Source organism: Rhinolophus hipposideros (genome assembly GCF_964194185.1).
Source record: "Rhinolophus hipposideros genome assembly, chromosome: X".
Lineage (NCBI taxonomy): Eukaryota > Metazoa > Chordata > Mammalia > Chiroptera > Rhinolophidae > Rhinolophus > Rhinolophus hipposideros.
Genome location: NC_138046.1, coordinates 11,007,007 through 11,029,972, shown reverse-complemented (window position 1 = coordinate 11,029,972; position 22,966 = coordinate 11,007,007).

Sequence of the window (22,966 nt, the reverse complement as noted above, 5' to 3'; positions counted from 1 at the left end):
TTATGGGAATCATTATATAAATGTTAGTTGTTTTGTTGTTGTTCTTAGATGGGGGGAAAGGAGAGAGAATAAAGGGAAGCAAGAGGGTATGTTCCTGAGAATCAGACTCCCCCCAAAGCTCTGAGGTTGGAGACTGAGGGAGAGTAGGATTATGGGAACTGCAGGCAGGTTCTGGGGTAAGTCAGAAGAGAGAGCTCCTGAACTGACTGACATGATATGTCTGCCACCTAGCAAAATGGGGACCAGCAAAAGGAATTTGTTTGATTTATAGAAAAAGAAGTTCCACCTTTTGCATACCTGCCTTTCAGACCTGAGACTTTCACCAGACACACCTGCTCAGTTCTATTAATCATCACAGCCATACTATGTCGTTACTATCCTCCTTTTATAGATGTGGAATGTGAAGCCGAGGACGGTTAAGTAAGGTATCCAAGGTCACACAGCTAGCAAGTGACAGAGCTACAATTCCCACCAGGGTCCGATGGGCTGGAGGGACCGTGAAAATCCAGATGTCAATAAAGTAGGACTATGTGGGTCTCCATCAAATGACGGAAAGCATGTTATATACCTTCTGCTGGGCCTCCTTCTCTGCCCAGAACTTGAGCAGGTCCATTTTCAGATCCAGAATGAACCTCCCTGCCAGGGCACTCACCTCAACCCTGCTATCCTTTCAGAGCTCACCTGGCAGGTTTCCCAGAACAAAACAAGGCAGGGTCATTTCATTGCCAGGAAAGGAGCTAGATAACACTCACCCGAGCTCTTTTCACATGCTGTTATTTCTTACTGTATGAAATAAATATGTCAGGCATCAGACCCTCAATGACAAGAATTCTCCAAGAACTTCTTGGATACTATTTTTGAAAGAAGGCTTAATCCCAAGATTGGTGTGTCATTGGAACAAAGATACCTTAAACCTGTAAGCCTGGCATTGTTTTGGCATCTAAGCCCTGTGCCGCCTTCTGAGTCAAACAGACGATTCCTCTAATTGATTTATATCTCTATCGGCTGTTTCACCACGCCTCTGTCTCACCTTTAATGTCATGCCTTCTTGAATATAGCTTCTGAGGATTTTATGTATTACAGTACATACACGTGATAGCTCAAAGAGTTAATTTAAAAGAGATTGAAAACTGGACAGAAGTAATTTCAAGCTAACACGCTGATCTGGAAACAAAGGAAATCCCAGTTTCAACATTCACCCTGGTTATTTGAGGTCATGCTAGAATGGAACCCTTGAGGTGCGGTGCAAGAAATGGAGGGTATGGCTGCAGTGGCTTTAGTTTGTCTGGCATTAAAAGGTAGAGAGCCATTATCTGAGTCGAGTTTTCTTATGCTCATCAAGCTTTACACAGCGATCTAATCCACAGGACTTAAACACTGTGTAGAAACACACATAATACAAGGTGAGCAGCTTTTATTTGTAAAAATCCCCCCCACCACCACTTACGCAAAGAATATTGAATCTTCTTTCCTTCCTGTGTTTGGAATTCTGGCTGAGCTTATTTAAATTTTCACTAACTTACCTTTAAGCAGTATCTCATTTGAATGCTTTCATTGCCTAATGCTAATAGTACTGCACAGTTTTTCTTGACGCTTTTGGTTTCACTTTGCTTCTTAGTAGGGTATGTCATTTTCAGGTATAAATGATAATAGGCAAAATAGTACAACAAGGGATTTAGATCCATGGAGAAACACTATTTTGTGCTTTCTGTAGATGATAAGGGTCTCCCCATAGGCACCGAAGCATAAGACCAAGCAGGCCTGACTCTCGGCTTCTGCATGTATTATAATAATGTCAACTCCTGATTATGGACCTTGTCCACTTTGTGAATTATTTGCGTTAATTTTTAATGCCTATATCAGCTTCCTATAACCCCATTCAACCTTCTAACGGACCATCTCTCCCTGTTGACTGGAATTATTTAGATTCTCCTTTGTTGAGAATATTGACTTCACTTAAAAATGTAAAACAGAATTAGGAATGTAAGATAAATGAAAACACAGAATGTTCTCAGCTAACACACTACATTTCCAAAGCCAAGTAGAAATGACTTTGGGCTTTTCAGACATTTTGAGTTATCTGTATTCCAATTCCTGTCCCCTTTATGGGTTATCGAGGGTTGGCTGCAGTTTCCCTTTGGTGTTGAATCATGCACGTTCAAGCGGACTTAAGCCAAGAAGCATGTACATCTCCCATATGGAGCTGTTACAGAAATTACCCAGCTGATGTTGAAACAGTGAAAATAAGAGGCCAATCTTACTGGAACAGTAGAAATAATGTGAAGATAAAAGACGAGAAGATAGAAAAGTTGACCTGCATTTTCTTGTTTTTCCTGTTACTCATTGTTCTGGCTATTTTTCAAATAAAAATGGGTGTTGGAGATAGAGATTTGGGAGAAAGTCATTAAAAGTTGCATTCCAGAGGGCAAAGAAAAATAGCATTTCAGTACGTGTGCACATGCTGACATCTCTCTGAGTAACTGGTCACAGTGAACCAAGCAAAGTGTGTTTGTTCCATGATGCACCTAGCAAACCATTCTTTCTATATCTGTGAAAATGTCAATTGCCTTTTCTCAGACTGTTTTAAATAGAAAAGTGAATCTGTGTATTTAAGGAAAATGCTGATAAGAAGATGCTATGTATTGTCTAAGTAACTCATTAAGCATTTTAAAAAGATTTTTCTTGGGGACTAAACATCATGTTTTGTAAAATTATACACACTTAAAATACAACAAGGTCATGTTAATCCAAGAGAAACTTGGAAAGTGATGTTGGCTGTAAACTTTGGTTAAATCCATTCTTGCTTTTTTACATTGGGTATTTTTTAGCAATTCATAAAAAAAAAGTCTCAGTAAATAAATACCTTTTTTTTGTGGTATCTGTCATGTGAATGCTTTCATTGCCTAATGCTAATTTTACAGTTTTTCTTGATGCTCTTGGTTTCACTCTGCTATTCTTAAGGGGAATACGGAAGAAAGTATAATAGTGGAGTCTGTTTTTCTCTATCTTGGTTTCATCTGACTATACATAGCTCCATGATTCAAATATAAGGGTTTGATTTTTGTGCATATCTGTTGATCTTGCTTTTATAGGTAAAGAATAGTATGATTGTGCCGTTGGTAAATCAGCTCTCGCTTTTGATCATGCTACAAGTGAACTCTCTAGTTTATGTCCAACTGGGAAAGAATGAGAGTCAACACAAGCATGATAAGGTATCTTCTTTACTGACAGGAACAGCGAGCCAAGACATTTGATGTTAAATTAATTCCTTTGAAATATTGGTCCCAGGTGGACCACAGGGTTAAGATTTCAAGTTTATTTATCATGATGAGGGAAGTAAACTAGTCGGACACACATCATTTCAAAAACCTGAACCACAGGGTGGTCCAGGAAACAGCTTTCCAGGGTGGAAAGAGCAGTGGATGAGGACTCAGGAAAGATGGCCAAGCCTCATTGCTTTCATTAAGATGCTAGAGCACTTTGGACAAGTCACTTCCCCTCTCTGAGCTGATGTTTCTCATCTGCAAAGTAGGAAAAATGACACATCTCCTATTTTCTTGTGAGAATAAAAAGAGAGAGTTTTGCAAGCCATCCAATACCACAGACTTGTACTAGAGTCTCATTATGGAGGAAGGGTATTGCTATTCTTCTAAGAGAACAAAGACACTGTTGATTGTTTATCTTTATGTCATCCATAATATATGATTTGTTGTTGTTTAGTAACTATAGAATGTTTATATTCCACTAGGATGCCAGCTGGCAGAGTTTACACGGAAGTCAAGACAGATAAATAAGGAGATGAATCATATTAGAAGGAATAGTGGGAGGATTCTTAAGTGTTATATGCCGATGTTTATGCCTAAATCAGTTTCTATACTCAATTTTTCAGTTTAGAAATTTATAAAAAATGGTTTGGTTTCTTTGCAGTGCTAAATTCTATTTGGATGCACTGTTGTCCTCCATCGAAATTCCCTCATTTTGAAAGTCTATAAGCCATTAACAGCCTTGATAATTAAACGTCTAGAATGTGTTGTGTGCTCTAGGTATTTATCAATTGATGATATTCAATAAGGAACCAAGTCATTTTCTGTACTCATTTTTTTTTTCTGTGACACAGTGTCACAGTGATATTCTCAGTCTCTTAACCACTCAGGTCAGATAGTATCAATGTACACATGGTGCCTTGCACAGAAACTCCCCACACTTCCATTAAACACCCCGTGACATTTTTTCACTCACACATATGGCTGTGGCTTTGAACCCCTTCCTTCAACCACATTAGCCTACATACAACAGAATAGTCAGAATAAGGAAACGTGACACTCCATATTTCGGTTATAGTAAGTAGTCTTAAAATGTTAGTGACTATTGCTGTTATTTAGGAAGCTCTTGGACCACAGGTATCCATGGATATCTTTTCTAGAACTACTAGTGGCAACTATTTTGGAACGATTAGCAGACATTGTTGGTTGGCAAATTCAACAACCGCATTCAGCTCCCTTATGCAATGCTGCTTACAGATTGTGGAAAGCTAGGTACTTGTCGCTAGGTTTGGCTATGTGATTCAGCTCTGGACAATGGGACATGAGATAAATCTCTTGTAGGACTTAGGGAATGCTTGTGGTATCCTGATAACAGCGCATGTATGGCTTCCGCTTGTCATTCTTCTTGCTAAAATTCAGACAACATGTCTGAAGCTGCAGCACCCTTCTTGTAACCATGAGGTGATAAGACCTCAACACCACTGCCCCCCACAGAAAAGTCAAAACTCTGAGTGTAGCTGAGAGATGGAAAGTGCCTATGTCCTTCAGGGCACTATTAACTTACCTGCCCAACAATGAGATGGCCTTACTTCATTCCTTCTTTAAGTTAACAGAAAATATCCTTGTAGTTTCAATTAATATTCATCATGTGTTACTGACTTCCACCCAAAAGCATTCCCAGTGAATGTATAACATAAGCCTGCTTGACAGTTTCAGAAAGGTGGAGATACTTTTCTTTATAAACATCCATGATTTCCATTCCTTGGATTTCCAAAGAATCTTTATAAAGTATATTTGAAGGAGGAGTCTGACAGTAGAATTTTTTCATTAGACATCCTTTTTATATCTAGAATTTGAATTGTCCATTGCTAATAAATGGTCAGTCCTCCCGCCCCAAATTTGAATCCTTATATTTTATTCGCCATTGAATTGTGGCAACATTGCTGTTGTTTATTACTCCCTTTCACAAAAGGGAGTAAAGTTTATTTTCTCCAACTTGGAATAAAACCATGCTTAAATCTCTTCTTAAAAAATAAACACAGACAGATGTCAGGTAACTGACAACCATGATCACAGAATACCTACTTACCTCCTAATATATACTACCAAAACTATTTTTTTAAAAAAAATGAAGGAAAGGGGAATCTACACAAAACCCTTAGGCTCTTAGCATAAACTGAAGACAGAGAATGCCCAAAATTAAAATAACTGGAAATGAAGAGAAAATTCACCCATTCCCAGAATGTGACCTCCCATGGCCTTGGCACATGCCTCCCTGTTGTAAGGTTCTGTGGTGAGTGAAGGTAGGCCAACAAAAACTTAAGTTTTTGTTGACAGAACCGGGAAGCTTACTTTAAATCTATTGCCAGAAAGAGTAAGTCCACACTAAGTCTGAAAATGCTAAAAGATAAAGTTTCTAGGAAGAACAGAGCATAAACTACAAGGAGGGAACTTCAGATTATACGTGACTTAAAGGGGTACACATGGTTTAAAGTGGCCAAGTCCTATTTCAACAGGTAGGCAGGATGTAAAAGGGCAGACATGATATAAAGGAATAGCATTCAAAACACAGAACTTTGGGGGGAGGAAAAATCACAAGAAGGAAGGGAAAGGAATCATATGGCAATAGGTAGTCAAGAGGAATACAAAGGAAATGAGGGAAAATTTGGGGCCCTGCAAGACAAAAGTGAGCCGCAGAATGTAAAAACCTCCACCTGCTCCCTACCACTATCGAATTACCTGGGCTTTGCTATACTGACCAGTTTTTAATAAGCTGACTGTAGTTAAGTCAGCCTGGGCTGCTATAGCAAATAACATAGAGACGGTGCCTTATACAATAGACATGTGTTTTCTCACAGTTCCGGAGGCTGAAAAGTCTAAGATCATGTCAGGGAGGGTTCAGTTTCTTATGAGGGCTCTCTTCCTGGCTTGAAGTCAGCTGTCTTCTCCCTGTGTCCTCATGTGGTCATTCCTCTGTGCATGGAGAGAGAGAGAGAGAGAGAGAGAGAGAGAGAGAGAGAGAGAGAGAGAGAGAGAGAGAGAGAGAAGAGGGGACAGGAGGGGAGGGGAGGGGAAGGGAAGGGAAGGGAAGGGAAGGGAAGGGAAGGGAAGGGAAGGGAAGGGAGAAAAAGTTCTTCCTCTTCTTACAAGGCCAGCAGCCTAAAGGATTAGGCCCCACCCTATGACCTCATTTAACCCAAACAACCTCTATAAAGGCCCTCTCTCCAAATACAATCACGTTGGGCATTAAAACTTTAACATATGAATTTTGAGGGAACACAATTCAGTCCATAGCAACGACATTAAATTAGAAGTCTTGGAAAATGTCCCAATACCATAAAAATGAATGAAAGAAAAGTAAGAATAATCAGGAAATGAAATATCATATATACGAAGTGATAATAATGCCCCCTTCCCCCCCCAAAAAAAACAAAAAATAAAACACAAAAACAAGACAAAACATGTTGTATTTAAAAAAACAAAAAAACTTCAAATATATGGTGATGGAAGGAAAACTAACTCTGGGTGGTGAACACACAATGGGATTTATAGATGATGTAACACAGAATTGTACACCTGAAATCTGTGTAATTTTACTAACAAATGTCACCCCAATAAATTAAAAAAAAACTGAGAACATGTAAGTCAACTAACACATAATTAAATATACTCAAACAAGTTCTTAAGTCTAAAAAAAACTAACTTAAATCAGAAATTCAAAAACTGAAAAGTAGAAATGGACTGAAAACAAGGAGAAATAAAGAGGCCTGCATGGACTTTGGAAATAAATGGAAGAAAAAGACAAAATTATCTCATAAAAGAAGAATAAGTTATAAGGGGCCCAATGGAGGGAGAATAGACTGAAATGAAAATTTATAAAGGCACATTGAAAAAGGCAGGGAAAAACAACCAAAAGAGTAAAAATGCCATACAGAAATCAGTAAAAATGGTCAGTGAGAAAGCAATGAAAAGGGAAGAGAGGCAAAGAAGGAAAAATATTTGTATTATTGGAGTCCCTGGAGAAGTAAAAGCAAAGCACTGAAACAGAGCTAAGATTTAAAACTATGAAACAAGAAAACTTCCCAGAAATAGAAAAAGACCTGGACTGACCCACGGGTACCTAGGGAAATTAACAGAAAATGATCAGATCCAAGACATGGCCTGGTAAAACCATTAGATTTTAAAAACAAAAATAAAACCCTCAAGCCCTCCAGGCAAAAAGATCAATTAACTTATGAAACAATTAGACTGACACGGACTTCTCAAAACCAATATACAAAACAGGGCAACAATGGAGCAACAGTTAAAAAAAAAGAAAACAAAACTAAAACAAACAAACAAGAACACCTCAATGGAAGTAGGAGCCAAGGATGACATATCCAACCAGGCTGTCCGTCATGTTTCAAGACTATAGAAATACTGTTTTCACCATATAAGAACTCAGGGAATTCTGAATTCATCAGCTCATTTTGAGGAATATACAAGGGTATGTGCTTCATCCAATCAAGTTATGACTGGAATACGTTTGCAAAAGATATGGTGGTGACCATATTAAAATATATCTGAGACAGAAAGTAAGGATCATGGTAGAATATGAATGCACACAATTATATATTTTGGTAAAGTAGAAATAATGCATCTAACATAGGGAGGAGGAGGGAGAATGAAAGAAAAAATAGGAAAAGAGCAGTGCTATATAGATAATAATTGTGCATTCAAAATTGGAAAAAACAAAACTAAAACAGGTAAACCAAATAGTAAGAAATTAAATAAGGAAGCCTGGTATGAAGATCCTTTTTTTCAAAAAACAATAGTAAACACTAGACAATAGTATGAAACAATAGTAAACACTAGAGCAAAAATACAAACCTTCTTAAATAACAGAAGAAAATTTTAAACGAAAAAGAAAAAAATAGATCTTGAAGAGAAGGACGCAGAAAATGTAGTAAAATAAACACAATTATACAATGCCATGGCAAATTTGAGAGAAAATATCACTCATGTCAATAAATGCAAATCAGCTTAACTCATTAATTAATCCTTAATTAACTCTTAAATTGGCTCACAACAAAAGATCCAACTATAATCCGTACACAAAGCTGGATCTAAACCGATCTGGTTTGGGAAGGCTAAAACCAAAGGGGTGGATAAAAGTAGCAGACAAATGGAAATCTAAAGAGATAGCAATACTGACATCACACAAAGTAGATTTCAAGCCACAAAACATTAAATGTAACATAGCAGAAAACTTTTTTCCTGTTAGTTTTTTCTTGGCTACAGTTTAATCAATTTGATTAATCCTTTCACGGAACTATCTTTTGGTTTCATTGATTTTCTCTATTGTGCTTCTGTTTTCAATTTAATTGATCTCTGTTCTAATCTTGATTATTTTCTTCCTTTTCCTTACTTTGGGTCTCATTTGCTCTTCTTTGTCTAGTTATTTAAGGTAGAATGTTAGGTTACTGATTTTAGATTTTTTTCCTAATTTATAGATTTAATGTTATAAATTTCCCTCTGGCACTGCATTAACTGTGTCCCACAGGTTTTGATAAGCTGTATTTTTATTTTCATTCAGTTCAAAATATTTCTTAATTTCCTCTGAGAATACGTCATTGACCTATGGGTTTTTCAGAAGTGAGTTGTTCAATTTCCAAATATGAGGGTGTTTTCCAGATATCTTTTTGTTATTGATTTCTGTATTAAAACTTTTATGGTCTAGCAACATACTTTCATTATTTCTAGTCTTTTAAATTTTTTAAGTTTTGTTTTGAAATCTAATTAGTTTTAATAAACAATTCATGAATCAGGCAGCATCTCATCTCGCAAGCAGAGAGATGCTCCTTAAACTTGTTAAGTTTTGTTTTACAGCACTCAATATGGTTTGTCATGGTGAATAGCCCATGTACACTTAAAAAGAGTGTATATTTTGCTGTTCCTGGATGGAGCATTCTATTAATATCAAGTAGGTAAAGTTGGTTGATAGTGTTATTCAGGTAATCTGTAAACTTCCTGGTTTTCTGCCTACTTGTTTTATCAATTACTGACAGGAATATTGAACTATCCAACTATAACTAAGGATTTATCTATTTACAATTTCAAATTGATCAGTATTTTTCACTATCTTGAAGCTCTGTTTTCAGTATTTCACGTATTTTGAAGCTCTGTTTTTAGGTGCAAAAATTATTTAAGATTGTTATGTCTGATTGAAGTGTTGCCCTTTTATCATTATGTGATGTCTCGATTTATCCCCAGTGATATTCTGAAGTCTACCTTGTCTCAAATTTATGTCGCTTCTTTTTTGTTGGTGGTTGCATGCTATGTTTCTCTTCATATTTTAGTTTTAACCCACCCATTTATTAATATTTAATGAGGGTTTGTTATAGACATAAGGATACATATTAGTGCTAAAGTCATAATTCACAATAAAGATATATCATTTATGAAAATTTATGCACCAAATAAGACATAAACCATTTTTATGAAGCAAAAACTACAGGAGATGACACTAATAATGGAAGAGATTAATAAAGCACTCTTAGTACAAAAAAGATCAAGTGGACAAAAAAAATAAGCAGGGAGAGAGAAGACCTAAACAGCATAATAAATTGGATTTTATGAATATATATTGAATTCCCTTATAATAGCAAATACACATGTTTTAAATCAACCATAGTACAAGCACAATACTGATCAATAATGAAATGTAAGAAAATATAAGTAACTTCCAAGTAAAAATATTACAAGCCACACTCTCTAATCACAATAAAATAAAAGTAAGCATTATTAACAAAACCAAACAAAACGAAGCAAGAAAATGTTTTTCAACCTGAAGTTAAGAAAACCTTCTATCAAACAACTCCTGTGTGAAACAAAACATGTAAAATGACATTACAGAATTTCCAAAATAATATAATTACATTGAAAACATTACACATCAGAATCTTTGGAATGCATTTAAAATAGTGGTCAGAGAATAATTCTGCACTGTACAGTTTTGTTAATTAAAATGAAAGACTGAAAATAAATGAAACGCTTAGCTCAAAAACAGGCTAGAAGAAAATATCAAAGTAAATCAAAACATGAACTGGAAAAAAATAATAAAGTAATAGCAGAAGTTAATGAAAAGAGTAGATTTAATTAATAAATGAAAATCATTGAAATATTTTTCTTGAAAATTATAAAAAAATAGTTAAATCAATAACTGAAAAAGGAGGACCTTAAATTGTACAAAACAAGCAATGTCAACAGGGAAGAAATGTACATAAAACCTAAGATTCTGTTTTTCAGAACTCTTTGTAAATACATTTGAAAACCTAAACAAAATGGATGATTTCTTATGAAAATCCAGATTACTGAAAATGAGCCCATTTGATTTAGAAAGCTTCAACAGACTTACTTTCATGGAAGGGCTAGAGAATCTTTTAAGGATTTACACTCCTCCACACCCCAACCCCCCCCCCCCACACACACACACACAGCTCAGGCTCAGATGTTTTTACAGGGGAATTCTACCAAGTCTTCAAATACCACATTGTCCCGAAGTGCTGTAAAATATTCCTGAGCATGGAAAAGCAAGAAGCACTTTCTAACTCCTTTTATGACACAGGTATAATATGGATATCTAAATCTGATGAAAGCAATTAGTAAGAAACTAAACTAGAGAACAGCATCATCCATGACTATCAATACAAAAATAATAAATAAAACATTAGCAAACAGAATCCAATACCATAATATAAAAATAACATGCCATGACCATGTGAGATTTATTCCAGGCGTGTAAGGTTGGTTCAATAATAAGATATCCATTAATACACTGATTAATAGATGTAAGGGAGCAAATCATATGATTATCTCCATAGATGGTGAAAAAGTTTGACAACGTGTATTACACATTAATGAAAGAAAAAATGAAGAAAACAATAATTTAATATGTGACAAAAGTCTCATCTCAAATCACTAGGGTAAAGGTGGACTTTTTCATAAGTATTTATGGGAAGTCATTTGAAGAAATGATTAGTTGTATCCTCTTCTCACATGAAAGACATTAATAGACTCCAAATGGATTGGGATCCGAAAGTCAAAAATGAAACCATACAAGTACTGCAAGAAAATTGCGTGAGTTCCTCTTTTACCTTGAGGTAAGGAATGCCTTTCTAAATAGAAAAAATCCAGAGCCAATACAAGGAAAGATCAATTAATTTAAATATGCAAAATTTAAAAAGTACATGGCAACCAACAATATTTGCAGCATATACCACAGACAAAAGGCTTATTATATAAGTAAATCTTAAAAATTGAGGGACAAATGACCAAGAACCCCACCTAATGATGGGAAAAAGACAAGAACAGACAATTCACTCACACACACACATACACATGCATGCATGCCCAAGCACCCACACACACACTTCCAAGCTCTGCCTTCCAAGAGGACCTAGGAGCAATGATACTCTAGTAGCAATCAGTACCCCTTGTGCCCAAATCTTGGTTTCTAAATACCTTGCTCCCATAAAAGGAATCCTTGAAGAAAGGGACCCTTGAAGAAATGGTTGATTGAAGAACTGAAGCAAAGAGAATACAGAATGAGTCTGGAACATATTGTGGTAACTAAACATAAGATGTGCTCCAAAAGGAAGGGTGCATGTCGAAAGGGAAACAGGTTCCAAACTGAAAGAACTCCCAATGACCAAAGATGGAAAAATCTGAGAAACAATCTGAGTGTTGGATTATCACTTATAAAATAAATATAGATGAATCCATGGTGACATAAATAATTCAGTAAATGGGGATAGGTGATCCTGACAGAATGATGCCAATTAATAAATGTAGAAGGAAAGAGGGGAATGGAAAATCACCATTAAAACATCAGAGTGATGATTCTTGCGGCAAGATCCATTGATGGATGGTAAAATTTGATGGATGTTAAAATAACCTGAGGAGAGACAGGTTATTTCCATAGTCTCAAAGTATCTTCCTTAAGGTATGTATTAATTACGAAGGGAAAATCATTACAGTGGAGACATCCAGCAGATACTTTAACTGGGTGACCAAGGTTTACATCACCAGTGAACACATTAGCATCGTGAATCCCATGATACAATACACTGAAAAGGGTACAGTATTAATTCTGTGATAGTCTTGCCAGAAATGCAAAGCCTCAACCTAGTAATGAGAAAACATCAGAGAAATCCAAATTAGAAGACATTCTAAAAATAACTGACCATGACTGTTCAAAAATACTAAGGTCATGAATGTCAAGAAAAGACTGAGGAAACATCATACTGGAAGAGACTAAGGAGGCATGGTATCTATATGCAACATGGGATCCAGGATTGGATTCTTGAACAGAAAAAAGGACACTAGGGAGAAAAGGGGTGACGTCTGAATAATTTTTGTAGTTCAGTTACTAGTATTGCACCAATTAGAATTTCCTGTTTTTGATCATTTTAGTATGGCTATATAATAGGTTAACATTAGGGGAAGCTGGGTGAGGGTATCTGACAGGTCTGTGTACTATTTTTGCAACTGTTCCGTTACGTCTAAAATCATTTGTAAATAAAAAGTACAAAACAAAAAGACAAAACACCTCCCCTCCTGAAAGTTTCATTCTGATGGGGAAAACAGGAAATAAGGCATAATGATATAAGTTAAAAAAAACCCAAAAAATGAAAAACCCTGAACCTACCCTCCCAGGAAATCTAGTGAAAACCTGGGGCAATGCACAGTCTTGAGCCTTCTCTGGGGGAACCAGAATTCAATTCCTGCTATTTCATAGTTTCTGTTTGCTGATGAGTTGCTGTGGTAGTTCTTTTAGGAATCCTTTCTGAGTTGTTGGTGTTATTGTGACTATACGGAGTACTAAACAGTTCAGATCTAGTATGACAAAGACACTGTTCCTGGCTTCCCTGTCACCATTCATGTTCCCATGATGGTGTCTTCTTGAGTCGACTGTCCTTTTCACCTCTTCCCAGGAACATATCTCACTGAAGATAGGTCTACAAATTTATATCTTTTACAGAAAAGATACCACTGGGGATTGGCCCTGGGGATGGGGGTGGGGGGGCTTCTGCAGAGAACCTTGCCCAATCCGAGCTCAGGTATAACGTTTTTACATGAAAGTTTAAGGTGTCTTTTTTTTTTTTTTTTTTGTAAAGGTAATACAGGAGAATGATACAAATTCTTGAAAAACACAGAAAAGTAGAGAAAAAAACCAAATCGCCGAAGTCTCGCTCCATCACCTTCCCCAAGAGATTACTATTTACTTTTTGGTGCATTTGCTTCCAGTCTTCTTCCTATTCATGTGTTTACTGTAGTTCAAGCTCAGACTGTTTATATAGTTGTGTAGCATACATTTTTACCTTCATAAGAAAACATATTTTGGATTGCTATAAATCTTTTGTAAACGTAACTATAATGACTGAATAATATTTCTTCATGTGGCTGTGAACGCAACACCTCCCCTATTTTTGGATCTTGCATTTGGAGGATGACTCTGAGAATATGCCAACTTCTGGTAAGTTTTGTGGAGAAGCATGTGATCGAGAAGAATGAGCACTGGGCTTGAAGCAGGAGACATGGGTTAGAATTTTGAGTCTGTTCCTTATAAAGCTTTCAAATTGTGTTGTGCTCATTTTCCCTCTCTGATCTTTTTCATTAGCTACAAAATGCCATAACTGATCGTTAACCCTCAAGTTTCCTTTAAGCTCTAACATTCTATGATAAGAATTTTTTTTAGTTAAGCATTTTTCAGCAGTTTTCAACAATTCCCCAAATTTTATATATCCATATACCAGTATTGACATTTACATATTGATACATCAAAGTTCATATAGGATATATTTATATCATTCAAAATGCCACGTGATGCTATCCACATAGTTTTATTTTGCCAATAGGGACACTCTTTGGCACCCGGGAACTCTCAAAAAAACTGTTTAAAAGTTTTATATATTATCCCCTGCTTATATAAAAAGCCCCTGTCTGTACATCGCAATGACCTGCAGCCTCTTAATCACATAGATTGTTTGCTCATTGAAGCTCTCCTGGTGGTCCAACAGGAACAACGGGTCCTGAAATAATGGACTCTCTGGGGCAAGTTCATTCTTTATTTTATGGTTATCTTCAAGCCTCAAGGAGATTGTGAACTTCTTGTCCCTGTAAACTGTCCAAATGCCTGTTCAACCTTAGAACATGTTAACTATAAACACAACTCTTGCAGAAAGTTTCTATCATCATTTTATCAGTGAACTTTGACAAACTATTTTGGGGAGTGCTATGTATAGGTTCTAACTGGCTACGTGGAGGCCTATTAATACAGGTTAATGAATCTGAAAAAAAAAAACCCACTGATTAAAAATGTCCTTTAGTTTGAAGGCAGATACTCTATCCAAAACTGTGGCATGTGAATACAAAGGAAAATATGAGGTAATGTTTCCATCCTTTAGTAGCTTTTGAATACAAGATCAAAATATTAAAAAATGTATTTCCTTCATACACATCACATTTGTTTCTGATGTATTTAAGGTGGATGAGAAAAGTAAGCAAAAGTTTTGTCTGCTTCAGGGATAGAATATGATTGGCATTTGGCCTAGGTGAAACATTTGCCCAAACATATTCCAGCAAATCAGAACAGGGGAGGAAGAATTGATCCTCCTAGAAATCAAAGGAGGAAGTTGGGGAAACAGAAAGCAGGCTGCATGTGGGCTCTACAATGGCAGAACTTTCATAACTTATGTGTACTACGTAAAGGATACCATGTTGGTGAAAATACTTGTTATTAGTATGATTAATGGCAAACAAGAATACAACCAGTAATTCCCCTCTCCAGAGCATGTGGCTTTGTTTTTGGTTTTCTTCTTTAATTGAGAACTACTTTGGCACCTTACACTCAATAGAGGTAGTTTAATTCATTCCAGGAAGGCCTGCTTTAAATAAGGTAACTTGCACGTGTTTTCTAAGTAGACATTACCATTTTCTCTTTCAAGTGGTGCTGTGGGGTAAAGTATCTACATAACTTGGGACTTTTCAGAGCTTGATGAATACTTGTTGTTGACGATTGACTAGAGAGACTATTCTAAACAAACAAACAATTAAAAACACCTCAACAGTTATCTTACAGACTATGGGATGGAAATTTACATTTTTCTTCAAAGGATGATTTCCCCTTAATTATTAGTTCAAATAACAAGTATTTTATGATGTAATTAAAAATGGAACAAGATGCAATGTTTTATGATTTCAGGACTGCATGACCTGGGTATTCAACTGAGACGTAGGTGACTTGGTTATGATTCTGACGGATAGAACTAACTGTGTGATCTTGGTGAGCAATCTGGGCCTCTGTTGAGGTAGAGATAATCAATAAAGTTCCTGCTAGTGATTGTATTTTGTGGTTCTATGATATATAAAACTGAGTGCTGGCAGGAAAGATGAAGACGATCTCAGAGGCACATCTCTGGTCAAGTTGAATTTAGGTAATGAAATGGCATGAACTAATATGTCTCAAAGTGTGGTCAGTTGACTTAAGGAAATGCTACTGAGGGTCAACTGTGACACCTTGAAGGGATATGGCCCTCTTCTTGGCTTTTTCTCAGAGGTCTTGAAGGAACTCTGGATTGGAGGACACTTTTCTGTTGGATCTCTAATACCAAAGCAAAGTAGACCATCAGTTGGAAATGGGCAGGACTTACTTGCCTCTTTACGGTAGATCCTATTATCATTGGCAGTGGATCCAGAGATGTGTGACTCGTTTAGGTGGTTGTAGGCTTAGAGCCATTGGGTAAGTGGGACAAAGCTTTCCCAGCCATGAGTCTGCTCCAGTGCAGGTTGATACTGAGTCTCTCCTCCATCATCTTGGTCTGCTTTAATTGCTGTGAAAGGAACAAGGGACAGCCACAGAATGGCAGAGTAGCATGGCCTCTTTGGACCAGAATTCCAGGGAGGTCAGGTGATTAGACAAAAGTTCCTAATGCCGAGGCTTCTGCTCTCCTTTCACCCATGGAGCAGCCGAACTAATTGTACCTCTAATGTCCATCCCTGAAACTTTCATTTCAAAGATGAATGCGTTCTGGGGATCTAATGTATAGCTAATATATAGGGATCTAACGTACAGATCTAATGGTACTATAGTTAATAATACTTGAAATTTACTAATATAGTAGATCTTAAGTTTCTTACCACACACAAAAAAGTGTAACTATGCTCCAAAGAGGACATACAGATGGCCCATAGAGATATGAAAAGATATAAAAAGATGCTCAACGTCACTAATCATCAGAGAAATGCAAACTAAAACACAATGAGATATCACCTCACATGTGTCAGAATGGCTATCATCAATAAATCAACAAAGAAGTGCTGGCGAGGATGTGGAGAAAAGAGGACCCTCGGGCACTGTTGGTGGAGCAGCCACTATGGGAAACCGTGTGGAGGTTCTTAAAAACATTAAAAATAAAACTAACTTATGACCCAGCATTTCATTTCTGGATATTTATCCAAAGAAATCCAAAACACTAATTTGAAAAGATTTATGCACCCCTATGTTCACTGCAGCATTATTTACAATAGCCATGATTTAGAAACAACTGAATTGCCCATCAATAGATGATTGGATAAAGAAGATGTGGTGCATATGCATAATGGAATATTACTCGGCCATAAAAAGGAAATGAAATCTTCATCTTACCATTTGCAACAACATGGATGGACCTAGAGGGTATTATGCTAAGTGAAATAAGTCAGAGAAAGACAAATACCATATGAGCTCACTTATATGTAGAATCTAAAGAACAAAATAAATGAACAAACAAAACAGAAACAAACTCAGATACACAGAACAAACTGATGATTGCCAGGTGAGAGGTGGTTTGGTGGGCTGGGTGAAGAAAGTAAAGGGATTAAGAAGTACAAATTGGTAGTTACAAAAGTCATGGCGATGTAAAGCACAGCATAGGAAATACCGTCAATAATATTGTAATAACTATGCCTAGTGCCAGGTGGGTACTAGATTAGGTAGGGGATCACTTCATAAGTTATATAAATGTCTAATCACTATGCTCTACACCTGAAACTAATACAAAATAATATTGATTGTCAACTATAATTGAAAAAAAAATAGTCACAGGGATGTAAATTACAGCATAGGGAATATAGTCAATAATATTGTAATACCTATGTACAGTGTTTGTAGTAGACTTATTGGTGTGATCACTTTGTGAGGTATATAAATGTCTAATCACTATGTTGTTTTTGTACACCTGAAACTAATGTAATATTGTATGTCAATGGCAATTAAAAAAATTAAAAATTAAAAAAGGGTAATTATGAGAGGTGATGGATGTATTAATTAGCTTGATTGTGGTGATCAGTTCACAATATAAACAAATATCAAACCATCATGTTGTACACCTTAAATATATACAATTTTTATTTGTAAATTACACCTCAATAAAGCTGGAGGGGGAAAGGAATGACTCAAAGGTTGAGGGGCTTATCAATGCATTGTACTTCCTGAAAACATAAAGGCAGAAGCAGCTAAATGTTTCCTTTAGGCAGTCATTTCATTTCTTTTAACCTCATTCATAATGATTTAATTGTTAGCAACTTAATAGAAAAATAAGGGTTTCACATGATGCCAAGAACCAGGAAACTTTAAATGAAGACACTGATTTAAAACTCTTAAATGTTTCAATATGAAAATCAATGACCTGAACCCCCTCCAAAAAAAAGATCACTAAGTAAAAAGTAGTTTATACTTCTTCATATTATTTTAACAGCATCAAAATGTTCAGCTTAATAACCAGGCTCTGGAACTTAGGATGTGCGCCTGTTTGCCAAACAAATGTAAAAATAAGAAAAACACACAAAGAAACTAAGAAAAACCCTGCAAACACAGCCAGTGCTGATCTCACCTGATGGAGAAGCCTCTGAGACACCAGCCTAAGGGATGTCGAGAGCAAGCATTTATATGGCGCTTTTTACCGTTTACAAAGTGCTTTCATATACATTAGGTTCCCCCTCTAGCCACTGGGAGAATGCTTGACTTCCCTCTGGAATCCAGCCCTTCAACCCTGCAGAGGGGACTCTGGGAAGCGACTCCTGACAGCCATGCTGTGAATGGGTTTCTGAGAGCAGCCCAGGGACAGGGCTCTGAGCTCCAGGAAGTAGATTTCTCAATCACCGCCTCAGGAATGGAGATGATTGATCTGGGTAATCGAGGTGACTCGTCACTCTGCCTCCCTCATCATTATAAATTACCAGTCTTCATCTGGCCATGCACTGTGAAGTTGTATAAAGGGACTTCAAGGAGCCAGAGAATGTCAGAGCTGGAATGTTTCCAACCCCCTGAATTTATAGACAAGGGAATGGAGTCCTCAAGAAGTTGGGAGAGAGAAGCATCGATTCGCGGTTCCACAGCCACAGAGCCTTATGCAGAAGAGAATTTTCCATCAACAACTCACAGCCCACCACTATGCACTCCTCCACAGTTGACTAAAAAGGTAGCTTAGCCCTACATTTCTGATCTCTAGGAAAAAGACCCATCTGAGACTCCTTAAACGATGAAGCAAGAATTGCCCCACCATCTTCTTGTTTCCTGTTGCCTATCTGACTGACTCTTTAATATGAGGGCACGGCTCAGCCAACTGCCTTTCCCCAATTCTGCCACAGTTGAGATCAGGGAAATTGCACCACAAGAATTTTTTTAATCCAACAGTTAACTGATGCCACTGCAGTCCCATACTCCCAGGGTGTTATAGTTCACTGGAGTGGCCCTGGGACCATAAAAATAATGTGGTGAGTAGAACAAGCGTTGACTTGGAACCTAGATGACCTGGTCCCACACTCAGCTGTGCCACCTTATGATCTTGGCAAAGTCACTTGTGTCCTCAACTGTCAAGTGGAGATATAAAGTTTCCTTCCTTGCTTACCTTCCTGGGCTACAGTGAGAGGAAACCCTTTGTGAACGCAGAATGGAGGCTGTGGGGCAATGTTGATTAGTACGTGGGCTTTGGCAGCACAGAAACTTTGGGACAAAGCCTGCCTATAACACTAATGAGCTCTTTGACCCTGATCAAGTACTCAGCCTCTGTAAGCCTCAGTTTCCTCTTACAAAATAGGTCTAATACTAGGTTACCTCAGAGAATCATGGTCAGGGGTAAATGAAATTATGTATGTAAAATGCTTAGCACAGTGCCTGCTACATAATAAAAGTCTCAATCTATGCTACCTCTTAATTGTTATGCTAAATATGCACTAGGATTCACAGGAATGTACCATATAAAATCCAAACAGCATCACCTTCAACTGCCCTACACCTCATTAAGCTGATGATCAACATGGGGGTTATATGATGTTTGATATTTAGGATTCAATAGGATCCTAGAGACAAGACAGGACTTTGGAAGGTCTCTGAAATAGGGTCATTTTTTCCAGTAATCGGAAAACCAACTAGTAGGGACTTTTAATGATGACCTATGATTGAGATGCAAAGTACAAAGTGGCAGAACCAGGAGTTGTGACCAAAATTACATGAGTATATCCATGAGGCTCATCCTAAGTTCCGAGAACTGACGTGTCTCAGACCCACATTGAAATCCACTCCTGTGACTGCCACCTCCATGGAGACTTGTTGGGTAGACCCTGAAGGGGCCAGGCACACATCAGATGCTGTGCTAAAAGTTGAGGACCCTACCCTCAGGCTTCCAGTTTCCAGGCCAAATAAGTACAGACATTCTGCGCTTAGAAAAAGTGAAAATACTCCTCTGGCAAAGATTGTTCTGGAAATTGCAACCCACGTGTGGAAACTGCCCCAAGGTCAGAGAGTCATGTTCTTCCATTGCAAACTCAATGACAGCTCCAGGCTGCTCTACCAGAGCTCCATAGTAATGAAAGTTGGTGATTCCCAAGAGAGCCCATGGGATTCTTTCAGACAGGCTACCTTAGATGAGCCGTAATTGATCACAATTTCCTCCTAGAAAGTAACTCAGCCTGACTGAACACCAGGTCAGAAACAAATGCTTCATATTTTAAGTAGAAATCTGAAGTGTGACAGCATGACACATGTATCACATACTGTCAACTTTTTCATTTCCTGGAACTGACATTCACAGTAAAACTTTCTTAAATTAATCTTAATTTTGCGAAACTGTGTACCAGAACCTTCATGACACTGCCTTTTCTACAGCTGTAGGAATGGAAGATTTCAGGTTCTTTGAGATAAAGATTAGTACCTGGAGACTCCAAATTAAAAGTAATTCAAGTCAAAAATCTCACTTTATAAAGTGAGACAATCAGCATTTCCATACAATCAAGCCTCTTTGAAAAAAAAAATGATTTTTGGTTTCACCTCAAGAGATTGGGTCATGGAGCCTTACTTTTGATTCTGTCCTGTCTGAAAAGATGGCTTTCTCTGGGCCCAGTGGTCCTTCCTATAGGTTCCTTTGAATTGGTGTTTTTGAATGGTGGTGATTGACGAGGCATAGAGGAGGGCCTGGTCAGAGAGAATGGGAGAAGGCAGCAGAGAGAGGATGTCCCAAGGGGAGAAGGTTGGAACTTCTCACTTGTTCACCTGAACTGAGAATTGTGTTGCCAGGTCAGAGAGGAGCTTTTCTAGACAACCAGCCTGTTGAATGGTAGCGATTGGCGAGGTATGGAGGGGGCCTGGTCAGGGAGTGGAAGGGAAGGAAGCAGCTGGTCCTCATTCCAGATAGCCATACTTCCTCTTGCTATTGCCCTCTCTGCAACCTGCTTCCCCTCCCCTCCTTCCAGCCTGGTGGAGGAAGCATGATTTGGGTGCATACCTGAGGAGTCACAAAAGAGCTGAGTTCTAAGGCTTCTGGCCCCTTCAGAGCCAGGGATGGGCCAGAGAAGGAAAAAGGGAGAAAGTGAAGCTACGCCGTAGCTGATGTGTGGACAGTGAGAGTGTGCTGGGCCTGGGCTGGCCGACTGGCTGGCCTCAGGGATAGCCTGGTCCCTTCAATCTGCCTCTCTCAGCTTCATCCCTGTTCCAGGAGGGTGGCTGGGAGTGGGAGCTCCTTCTACCCAGGCCAGCCTTCCTGCTTGGTTTTGATCTCAGGAAGGGACAGCCCCTGCCCCTCATTTGAAGCAGCAGCCGGCACCACTCGTCTTTTCTCTCCTTCCCGCAGGCACTTCTGTTCAGAGTGTTGCCTCTTGCTGGCTCCTTCTGCTTCTGCTCCGTCCTCCTGCTGATTGGGAAGAAAGTACACCAGTGGGGTGATGGGGGTCTGGAACTCTTAAAGGAGCAGCTTTATTTCCATTGGAAACTTACTATTTATCTAGCACATATTTTCTGTCTTTCCTCAGTCAATATAATCTGCTGAGAAAAGTGAATCAGATACAAAGTGACCATAATCATCATTTAAATGTTAATTGTAAATGTTCTGCTTTTCCTCTAAGGATTTTCCAGCAGATCAAGCACTAGCCCTGGCAACAATCATTAGCAATCAGATCCAATTTGAGGATCATTTACCGAGGGCATAAAGGTTGGGGGCCACGGATCTAAGCAGGGAAGTCTATGCCATTTCAAGGGCTCACAGTCTAAGACTGAAGACTAGATCTCCTCGAAGAAACAAGGCACAGAGATAACTTGAAAATCTCTGGCAGCACCATTTTTCCAATAGTTCTTTTGCCTCGGAGTCTGACCAGAGGAGTTTACAAGTAGCTAAACTGACAACACAATTTGAAGCAGTAGTCTTCCCTTGGCTGGCTGCCCATGATTTGCAGTCGGTCAACCAGTATTTGTTGAGAACCTGGTCCTATGCAAAACAAATAAACATGTTCAAAAGCCTGACTGGGTGCTAGAGTTGCAGGAGCTCAGTGCCTTGTTTCTGTATGTTAGTGATGTACTTTTTCCCCATAAAGAATGTGAAAGAGACCAAACACTGGACCCTTCAAGCTCAGATTCTGAAGTCTTGCACTTCTCAGGAGCTGTAGCAACTTCTAGGTTCATCTCTACAGTGGCTTCCCAAGATTCTAGGTTCTAATCTGGGATTGCACTCTAGGAGAAATGTCAGATCTTGAGCAAATTACTCAGTCTCAGCTTATTCTTGGGAACAACAACAATAACAACAACAACAAAAAGGTAAAGAAAAGCTATCTGGGTGATTTTGGGAATATGAGATAATATTAGAGAAACATATTCAAATAGAAAGGAATGGAACACCACAGTAGTAAGAGCCAAATGGAGGCTGGATAAAGTCTCTCTTTTTCCGGATGGGGAAAATGAGCCCCAGAGAAGAGACTTGCTGAGAGTCACGCAGACTTGGCACCCTGCTCTGTTAATGCTTAGTCTCCTGCACTTCCTAAGAGAGTCCTAGTCTCAGAATTTCAATAATACACCAATACTATTCTCTCTGTATAATGACACAAAGAAGGCAGATGAGACGTCTGGGACTTCAGAGTACTCCTACTCCTGAAATGCCAGAAACTGTCGCACTCCTTCTCCCACAGTAAGACAGAAAGCCTTTCCTGAAGGCTACTGGCTAAAGGGATCCACTGAGTCCTGGACCAAAAGTGGAAGCTGAAGGGAGGGAGGAGACTGCAAGTGGAGAGAGACAGATTCTCCTACCAGAAGGGACACAGGCAGCTTGTGGGTGGAATCGTGGGCACTTATCCAGTGGTTTTCCCATTTCCCAGAGGAGGAAAGTACAGAATTCGTTTCCCAAGGCACATGGTCACTGTGT